This window comes from Saccopteryx leptura, chromosome 1 (genome assembly GCF_036850995.1).
Source record: "Saccopteryx leptura isolate mSacLep1 chromosome 1, mSacLep1_pri_phased_curated, whole genome shotgun sequence".
NCBI classification, from domain to species: Eukaryota; Metazoa; Chordata; class Mammalia; order Chiroptera; family Emballonuridae; genus Saccopteryx; species Saccopteryx leptura.
The window spans coordinates 193,056,058-193,067,081 of NC_089503.1; the positions used below are offsets into that span (position 1 = coordinate 193,056,058).

The 11,024-nt window shown below is 43.6% G+C and overlaps 1 pseudogene; it reads right to left on the minus strand.

Annotated features, from left to right (window-relative positions):
• Positions 1–10,529: 10,529 nt before the first annotated feature.
• Positions 10,530–10,777, minus strand: LOC136388192 (cytochrome b-c1 complex subunit 7 pseudogene; annotated as a pseudogene).
• Between the last annotated feature and the right edge of the window lie 247 nt (positions 10,778–11,024).

Consider the following 11,024-nt stretch of genomic DNA (forward strand, 5'->3'; position numbering starts at 1 on the left):
GTGTGCCCAGTCCTCAGCTCTGCCTGCTGTCACCCGGGCCCTGAGACTGCATGCCAGCTGGTGTCCACCTGCTGAGGGAAGCTGGTCTGCAGTGCAATACAGAGATGGTGAATGAAACACAGTGTTACTAGAGGTGAAATAAACAGACACCCATAGGGGTGTTGCTTACCTTATGAAATCAGAAGAAATCAAAAATGGATGAACAGAAGGCAAGACAGTTGTCCCAATAAAAAGTCAAAATCCCCAGTTTTTGGACCTGAACCAGTTCTCAGACCTGGAACCCAGTCACTGAGTGAGAGGCAAGTCCTTATGAGGTGGGGCCCTTCACCAATGCAGCAAGTGTATTGAGTTCCTCAATGTGTCAGTCAGTGTTCTGAAGGGAAACAGAGAATATAATAAAATAAATATAATATAATAATATAACAGAATATATAATAAAATAAATATAATAATATATGAAGAGGGAAAGAGAGAAAGAGAGAGATTTTAAGGAATTTACTTATGCAATTGTGGTAGCCAGGAAGTCTGAAATCCATCGGGCAGGCCGGCAGCCTAAAAATTCAGAAAAGAGTTGATGTTTCAGCCTTGATAATTATTTTTTCTTCAAGAAACCTCAGTCTTTAAGATTAAGACTTTATTTAGTTGATTGGACGAGGCCCACCCACATTATGGAGGGCAATCTGCTTTATTTAAAGTCTACTGATTTAAATGTTAGTCATATCTAAAAACTACCTTCACAGTAACATCTAAACTGGTGTTTGACTCAACATCTGTGAACCATGGTCTAGCCAAGGTGACACAAAATTAACCATCATACCAGCCTTTCCTATAATAGGATGTACTGCCATTAATTCAAGTAACTGCATTAAGGAAAAAGGGAATTCTCACCCCTTTGGAGGATGTTGGGCACAGGGTGTGATTGACACTTATATTTGGGGATTTGGCTTACCATACTAGGGGGTCCTATACTCTGGTTTCTCTTCAGATCGCATAAATCTTTTGCCTTTTACTAGGGGGTCCATTAAGAAGTCATTTTCTTGGTTCCTAAATGAATAATTGGACTGGACATGCTTGTAGGTGGAAGAATCCTCAGCTTGGCTCTTTGACCTGTAGAGTAAAAGGTATTAATGTAAGAAAAGCGAAGCCCACAACACTCCCTCTCCCCATGCCAAGATGATAAGTAAAAAACAATGCCATGTTCCATGGAGAATGTCAGAGATTAGTGCTAACTTCACAAACATAATAAGTGGAGTGATAGGTCTGGCCTCTGCAAAAAATCAGTGGATAATTACCATGGATGACCACAAACCTAACCAATGGCAGCCCCGAGAGCAACTGTTGTGTTCAATGTGGTATCTTTGCTAGACTAACCTCCAGTGTGTGATATGTGGCCATTGTTCTACTGAGTGAGTTCTCATCCAACCCTATTAGGGAGAAGTTTCAGAAACAGTTCATATTTACATGGGACAGACAATAGTATACATTTATCGTCTTGCCCCAGGATTTACTTACCTGCCTTCTGTCAGAATACAGTCCAAAGACCTGTGGGAGATCAGTACATTCCACAAAATATAACATTATTCCACTACAGCAGTGGTTCCCAAAGTGTGTGCCTGGGTGCACTGGTGTACCCTAGAAGATTTCCAGGTGTACCCTATGATATTCCAGAGAAATATGTGCCTGTGGGGACCAAAACACCAATAGGGTTTTTGGAGTTTAGATTTTTGGGGACAGAGGTGTCAGGAATTGGCTGTAAGCTGACAGTCTACTCAACCCCCCACCTCCCTTGCCTGATTAGGTTGCAAAAGGCTGTTAAACTGTGGTGCTGGATTGTTTACACTACCCCCCATGTTCCCCGGAAAGACTAGAGGCAAGTTTCTTCTATCCTTTGTTTGGTGTAAAGTTAAGATGGTATGTATGGTGGGGGTTTTCTGCACTCAACACAATTAAGAGTAAAAAGAGAGAAATTCTTCAATGTATTGACAAGATAATGAGAGTTTGCCTTTCAAATATATGCCCAAATATTGAAGAAATCACTAGGACACATCAGGCTCATGTTTTTCATAAACAAAAGAATGAAAAAACTTAACACATTTGCACCAGGACCTGCTGAATTTACTAAATCCTACTAAGAATGTATCTATATGTATATAAAAAGATAACTTTTTTGTCATTTTTAACCCCTCTATTTTACGAATTCTAAAAGCATAACTCAAAAAATGTAACATAAAAATGTTTTTTAATGTCAGAATAAATTTAATTTTGTCGTATTTATTTCATTTAATTACCATAAAAGCATGCTTGAACTTTATTTTTTTTCTAATATTTGACTTAATTATTATAAAATATTTCTCAGAAATTTGTATAAAGTGCACCTACAATTATTTGTAGGATTTTAAATGCACCCCGACTTCAAAAAGTTTGAGAACCACTGCACTACAGTATATCAATGGCATAATGTTAATTAAAGCAGATGAGCAAAGATTAGCAGTAGGTGGTTTGGTGCAATGCCTGGTAAGATCTCTTGGGATTCTAGAGGCCACATATTCCGCACTTAGGAAGATTTCACCCTGACCCATCTACTGGGTGATATGGAGGCTACAAGATCTGAGTGGGGCCCAACACGGAAAAGGGCCCTGCAGCAGATTCAGGTGGCAATGCCTGTGACTCCGAAGGCCTAGACACTGAAGTTATCTGTGGTGGGAATGATACTTCAGGAGTTTATGGTAGCCATAATAAGAGAACTGCAAAGCAGACCGCTAAAATCCCAGGGCCAGGCCATGCCACCTACAGCAGAGAATGCTACTCCACTTGATGAAACAGTTTAAGCAAGCTATTGGGTCTTGGTAAATAGAACATCTGACCATGGACATCAGGTGACCACATTGTCAGAACTGCCCATCCCAAACTGGATTCTGTAGACTCACCAGTCATAAGGTCAGATGGGCAATCGATCAATCAATTAATCATAGAAAATCAAGCCCAGACTGGAAAGAGTCCTGCTTCTGGTCCTCAGGCTGTTTGGCCTTGGACAGGTCTCTCAGCTTTTCAATGCCCCAGTTTCTTTGCCTGTAATACTGCTTCCCATGAGTCAGGCACAGTGCCTGGATTGATTCACTGTGCACGAGCATGCAATGAGTATGTGACAAGGATTCTTGGGTTGTCAGAACATCTGTATGTTGTCTGAGGTCACATGTAAATAGGTAGGAAGGCTGGGGTGAGGTCATGATGCTCAGCCCCTAGGGCCACACCTGGATCTAGTGTCCACAATCTCTAAAGTCCTGCACGTTCTCTCTCCCAGCTGTCACCTGCCATGCCCTGGGCTGGCTGTGCTCCCAGCCTCTTGCCTGAGAACCTGTTTGGACTCCTGGCACTCTGACTGAGCATCAGCATTATGACACTGTGGGCATCTTTGTGTCTGGGCTCCTTCCCAGGGGACATAAAGCACAGCAGAGGTGATATTTAAAAAGGGGGTTGCTGCTTGCCCATTACATTGAGAATAGTGTTGTTTCAGGGATGGATATAATAGCCATGTTGTAATGCATGTCAGGAAATGTTTAAAACACATGTAATAAAAATGTTTATAAGGTGCTACCTGCTTGAAAAAATAATAAATAAAATAAAATGGCTTTTGGTGTTCCTACAAAGAACAGAACTACAGAGCGAGCATACAGAATCATTGGCTCCTTGCACCGGAAGAGACCTTTATTAAGTCATTAAAAATTTCTCTTGGCTCCATGGTTGCAATAACATGGGTTGAGTCTTCTGCTCAGGGATGAAGCTGGGCTCCCCTGGGTAGGTGGGAGGGTGTCTGGGCTGGACCCAGCCACTCTGCAGAGTAGCCAAATGGCTTGCAGCTTCCTCACTCTAAGCCTGGCAGACCCACCAGGGGCCAGGAGGCCTATTTTTAGAAGACAGCAACCTGGCCTGACCTGTGGTGGCACAGTGGATAAAGCATCGACCTGGAAATGCTGAGGTCACCGGTTCAAAACCCTGGGCTTGCCTGGTCAAGGCACATATGGGAGTTGATGCTTCCAGCTCCTCCCCCCTTCTCTCTCTCTCTGTCTCTCCTCTCTCTCTCTCTCTCTCCCTCTCCTCTCTAAAATGAATAAATAAATAAATAAATAAATAAATAAATAAATAAATAAATAAATAAAAAAGAAGACAGCAACTTTATGAGTCTGTGAAAGGATGTTTTTCTTTTGAAAATACTCTTTAGTGTCTCAATGTTCCACTTTCCCAGGAATGAAGGGCTGCTGCCTTACAGAGGAGCTATAAATAGCGCTAGGCGGTGTGAATAAATAATGGGGCAGGATGAAGGAGAGGGGCCAGGTGTGCGGGAAGGCTGCCACGGAACAGCAGCAGCAGCAGTGTGGGAGGGAGGAGAGGGCCCAGGCCAGCTCTGGAGTCGGAGCTACAGAGATGCTCCCTAGAGAACTTCCAAAGCCAGCCCAGGACTCTGGCACTTCGTCAGCCTCCCTGCCCGGCTGAGCAGTGCCCAGCATGGAAGGGAGTGGCATTGGAGCTCCACCGGCCTGGACATGGAGCCATGCCCGGAGCAGCTGCCCTCGCTGCTGCTGGAAGCTCTGACCCGAGCAGGGTGTGTGCTTGTGGTCTTGCATGATGCCTGTGTATTTGAAGGATGAATCACCTCTCACAGACTTTATGGACTGGCTTTGATAGGAAAAGACCTTCATCTACGTTACGGGTGGATGAGAGGGCATTGGCTGGTGAGGGGCAGCAGCTCCAGCAGCTGAGGAAGCACTGGCGAAGACTCCAGTGGTCCTTGGTGGTCAAGGCTGTGGGTGTCTGGAGTCCTCACAGGTGAAGGGTGCTGAGGTTCTCCCGCTCACCTTTTTCTCTGCAAGACGCAGCCACAGCCAAGGGTATCCTTTTTGGTGCTGGAGTCTGGGAAATGAGCATGAGCAGAGGGGCCACTGAGTCAAGGTCCAGGACATGGAACTGTGCAAACAGGCAGTGATGTCAGGGTCTGTATTCCAAACACTTTTGAGTGTGAATTTTCTTTTCTACTCTATCACCCTGAAGAGTATGAGTTTTAGAAATGTTAGTAAAGGAAGCCCTGGCCGGCTGGCTCAGTGGTAGAGCATCAGCCTGGCGTGCAGGAGTCCTGGGTTTGATCCCCGGCCAGGGCCCACAGGAGAAGCGCCCATCTGCTTCTCCACCCCACCCCCTCTCTTTCCTCTCTGTCTCTCTCTTCCCCTCCCGCAGCCGAGGCTCCATTGGAGCAAGGTTTGCCCGGGTGCTGAGGATGGCTCTATGGCCTCTGCCTCAGGCGCTAGAATGGCTCTGGTTGCAACAGAGCAACACCCCAGATGGGCAGAGCATCGCCCCCTGGCGGGCATGCCAGGTGGATCCCGGTCAGGCGCATGCAGGAGTCTGTCTGACTGCCTCCCCGTTTTCAACTTCAGAAAAATATTATACAAAAAAAAAAAGAAAAAAAGAAAAAAAAAGAAATGCTAGTAAAGGAAATTATTTACTTCACAGTGTAGAGCTATCCATAATCAGAATGCCTTGGATGAAACTTTAATCCCATTGCACGATATATGCTGTTGATAAATATATTTTTGTGAGGGGTGAACAAAGTTTCTAAAACAAAATGCTGAGATAAGTAGGTCATCATAAATACTAAGATTCATTTCTTTTTTTTTTTTTTTTTTTGTATTTTTCTGAAGCTGGAAACGGGAGAGACAGTCAGACAGACTCCCACATGCGCCAACCGGGATCCACCCGGCACGCCCACCAGGGGCGACGCTCTGCCCACCAGGGGGCGATGTTCTGCCCCTCGGGGGGGGGGGGGGTCGGTCTGCCGCGACCAGAGCCACTCTAGCGCCTGGGGCAGAGGCCAAGGAGCCGTCCCCAGCGCCCGGGCCATCTTTGCTCCAATGGAGCCTTGGCTGCGGGAGGGGAAGAGAGAGACAGAGAGGAAGGGGGGGGGGGGGTGGAGAAGCAAATGGGCGCTTCTCCTATGTGCCCTGGCCAGGAATCTAACCCGGGTCCCCCGCACGCCAGGCCGACGCTCTACCGCTGAGCCAACCAGCCAAGGCCAAGATTCATTTCTTGAAGCCCTCTGGAACTGTTGCTTTTCTGAAATCTGCTGATGACACCCAGAAAGAGTAAAGAGCTGGTGAAAATTACTTTCTATTCTGTTTAAAATCCATTTTGTTTATTCAAATATAATTTAAAACATTCACAAGAAAAACAGTTGGTTTCTTTGCTTAGTTGCCTTTAAGAACTTGCTATTGAAGCAGTTTGGCAAAACTCTGAGGCCCATAACTTAATAAAGAAATATTTCCCCGTGCTAAAATAGGCATTTTTTGGTGCTAGTGAGAAGGAGATTGGAGGGTATGCTGGGAGAGGAAGTGAGACAGTGAGTATCCTAGTTTCCCGGTGTGTATGAAGTGGAGGATAAAATAGCTTGCACACGCCATCTGTGTGCAGTGCACACCAAAGTCTGGAATAGGCCCTGGGAAGAACCCACTGATTTCCATATGCGTCATGGCAAAACCAGCCTAGGTTCAAGGTGACTTCAAGGTTAGAAGATAAAATATCTAACTGTCTTGAGTAAACAAAATAATATAATACACACAAATGTAACAGGATTCCATAGAGGGCTCCTACTGTACCTAATATTCTCCAGCTTGTTTATTCATTGAAAAATACATGAGACATTGATGGTTGCTAGACGGGGTGGGAGGGTAGGGGGATGGGTGAGAAAGGTGAAGGGATTAAGGTGTACAAATTGCCAGTTACAAAATAGTTATGGGGATGCAAAGTACAGCATTGGGAATATAGTCAATAGTACTGTAACTACTATGTACAGCAGGGGTCCCCAAACTGCGGCCCCCTGAGGCCATTTATCTGGCCCTCGCAGCATTTCTGGAAGGGGCATCTCTTTCATTGGTGGTCAATGAGAGGAGCATAGTTCCCATTGAAATACTGGTCAGTTTGTTGATTTAAATTTACTTGTTCTTTATTTTAAATATTGTATTTGTTCCCGTTTTGTTTTTTACTTTAAAATAAGATATGTGCAGTGTGCATGGGGATTTGTTCATAGTTTTTTTTACAGTCCGGCCCTCCAACGGTCTGAGGGACAGTGAACTGGCCCCCTGTGTAAAAAGTTTGGGAACCCCTGATGTACAGTGTCAAGTAGGTACTAGACTTGTCACGGTAATCACTTTGTAAGGTACAGAAATATCTAATCACTATACATCTGAAACTAATATAATATTGTATGTCAACTGTAATTGAAAAGTAAAGATTATTTAAAATAAAATTAAAACAAAAAGAGAGAAAACATCTGTAAGAATATATCGAACTTCAGTGATCACCTCTGGGAAGAGGAATTGAGGAAGGCAGAACTGGCTATTTTTCTTATAATGTTTAAGTTTCTTATAATATTTATGCTTACATTTTGTATTTTAAAATAAAACAAAATCTAAGAAAAAATAATATATGAGACATATTTCTTTGCCAGCGTATTTAGATCGATATCTTTTTTAAGCAACTGAGCCGTATTGTATTCCATTTTTTTTTAACCATTTCTCTCTTAATGAGAATGCTAATTGTTTCCTTTTAAAAAGAACAAAGCCACCAGTGTCACACCTATATACACATCTTCATGTGCCCATCTCTGTAAAAGAGAACCTCAAGAGTGGACTTACTATGTGGACAATACTAGTGGATTGGAGGCATATGCTTTTTATATTTAAATAAATATCACCAGCTTCTTAAAAATGGTGAACCAATTCATACTTCCTCAGGATCTGAGCACACCAGTGTTCACACCTCCTCACCAGTCTTGACCATTATCAGTCATTTTCTCTATTCAAAATACATCTTGTGTTGAAAACAGCATTTTTTTATTACTTTGTTTTGCATTTGAAGCTTATTGGCCACATCTATTTCTTCTTCGTGAGTTATTTTCCCCCAGCTTTATCTAGTAACTGTTTAAAAATACCTTCTCTTATTGAATTTAAAGAGAACTCACTTTTCTATTTCATGGATATTTTATCTATGTACTATGTAAGTTTCAATGCTTTATTCCAGTTTGTCATTTACCGGTCAATTTTGTTTGTGGTTGTGATTCTGACTTAATTGGTAAAGGGTGGGCAAAACCAGTAAAATTTTAATTTACTGGTTGAATAAAGCTCCATCAGGTAAATCTAAGAAGCCAGGGTTGAGAACCACCAGGGTAAAGAATAAAATTCAGAGAGACCAGAAGGGACCAGAGATCTTCAAGATGTAACTGACTTAGTGAGCAGTCTCAAATCATTGAGATAGAAACATGAGGTCATTTTCAAACCAGCTTTACTATCCCTCTAGATATTTTCTTATTTTCTGTTCCATGTGCTACTGGAGACCAAAGGGAATCACATGTTTCTCTCCTGCCTGATACCTTTCAATGACATCCCCTTGCCCTTACAATACAATCCAAATTTCTTATCCTGCTCTTAAAGTCTTGCACAATCTGGCCCCATCTATGCAAGGTCACTTTAAGTCACTCCCACTCTTATTTACTAAGCATCAGCCACCTCTCTGCTCTCTGACTGTGCCAGTGGCCCTGTTTCACTCAGGGACTTTGCACCTGCTGTCCCCTCTCGCCCTCCTCTCCCTCTATCTCCACCTTTTTCTTGCACAACCAGCTTTTTCTCATTCTTCACAACACTTCAGAGATGCCTAAGAAGGTACTTGTCTCCCTTCAGCATTCTCCACTCTATCCCCTATTTATTTCCTTCAAAACACCAACTATAATTTATAACTACTTGATTCTTTGTTTTTGGAAACCAGTATTCCCACTGACATGTAGACTCCATGCAGGTGGCCACCAGGGTGTTCCATCACCTGGCACATTGCTTAGCCCTACTCCAGGATCCAAATTGGGTCACAGAAGGAGAGATGATTTCTGGTGAAGGAAAGTATAAAATGAAACTGTAGAAAATTTGGCTACCGGCCCTGGCCGGTTGGCTCAGCGGTAGAGCGTCAGCCTGGCGTGCGGGGGACCCGGGTTCGATTCCCGGCCAGGGCACATAGGAGAAGCGCCCATTTGCTTCTCCACCCCCCCCCTCCTTCCTTTCTGTCTCTCTCTTCCCCTCCCGCAGCCAAGGCTCCATTGGAGCAAAGATGGCCCGGGCGCTGGGGATGGCTCCTTGGCCTCTGCCCCAGGCGCTAGAGTGGCTCTGGTTGCGGCAGAGCGACGCCCCAGAGGGGCAGAGCATCACCCCCTGGTGGGCAAGAGCGTCACCCCTGGTGGGCGTGCCGGGTGGATCCCGGTCGGGCGCATGCGGGAGTCTGTCTGACTGTCTCTCCCCGTTTCCAGCTTCAGAAAAATACAAAAAAAAAAAAAAAAAAAAAAAGAAAATTTGGCTACCATGTGGAGGAAATGAAGCCATCAGGTAGAGAATGGAAGCCAAAAATAATCTTGGGGATACTTAAATTCTTGGGGCTCTGATGCTCCCTACCCTTCCTGTGGTTTGCTAGAAGGGCTTTTCCCTGGAATCTCTGAGATTAGTTAGTTGAAGTTGGGTATTGTGGGTTTGTTTGGTTGCTTTGGGGAGGAAGGTTTATTGTTATTTACAACAACAACAAAAATGCTATTTGTCCCCTATTCTGCCCCACCCCCGCATCTAACACAGTGCCCAGCATATATTAAGTACTTGGGTAATGTTTTTGAGTAATTATTATTTTCCCCTCTAGAATAAATCTTTGAAGACATACAACCATGTCTTGTTTCTCTTGGAATGTTCTGCATCCAGAATAATGCTTGATATATAGACAATGCTCAGGAATGTTTACTGCCCTTATCTTAGAGAGAAAAAAGCCAGATTTATAGTAGTGGGGCACAGATATAAGAGAGGGTGGTGCTGGAGCAGCATCAGATGGTAGAATTTACAAACCACCATGAATCAATACATGTGGTGTGAACAGAAGAACCTGGGATTCATTCAACAAATATTCCAGTTTCCGGCCATCTGACTGGCGGGTGGTGGTGCCCCACGTAGAATACAGGACAGAGCATGTTTCTTTGTTCTGTCAAGGTCCATATGCCCCTCTCCGGACCCAAGAAAGTCTCCAGCATTTCCCACTGTGCCCCAGCAACATGAATGCAGCCAGATCACTAACAAGCACCTGTGCACACCTGCTCTGCTAGGACATGACGAACTGTCTTGGATTTCCATTTGTTAAAAAAAAACACAAAAACTTAAAGTGGAGGTCTGAATCTTACAGAAACAATCCCAACCTCTTCTTCTCCAAAGCAAAACACCATGTCATCTTCAAGCTTGGGTATTCCTTCTGTTTTTAGGTGTTTGGCATGACAAGATTTACTTGGGTTATATGGGAGATGGTTTCTTCTTAGCAGATAAACATTTAAGGTACATTTTTTTAAAGTTACAGTTAACATCTATTTAAAGTAATATGTTTGAAGCCCAGATGGTTCTAAATTGTGCAATTCAGGTTTAACTAACATCATTAAAATACCAAGGACAGGTGCATGCATCCACAGCTTTCGATTACATGATATATTTTTTTGCCCATTCTTCTCTTACTTTTCTTTCCCAAATAACCTCTTTCAGATATGGTTCAAGGTAGAATTTATCTTCTTCATATTTTGTCCAAAGGTCCTTAGGCAAGATCTTCTGCCTCACGGTCAGGTCCAGTGCCTTTTTATGTGAAACACCCTATCGTTATAAACGTTATCAGGAAGTTTTCTTATGGCTTCCTTTACATCGTCGCCCACGTGTATTTTATTGAGTTGCATTAACCCCAGTTTTTGAACCCTGAAGCGTTGTAATACCATTTTAAACACCTTCCAGCCACCAGCTTGATCTGTAATGGCAGCCTGCTCGCATTTTGACCCAAGACTCAAGGCACAAACATTTTGTGTATTTTGGATCTGCAGGCAGAGGTATAATCAGCCATAGTAGAGCTACTAATAGCAATTCCTAGAGTAAAAAAAATGGATAGACACCCTCATGAAAGTGGGAAGAAAATGCAGGACATAAAAC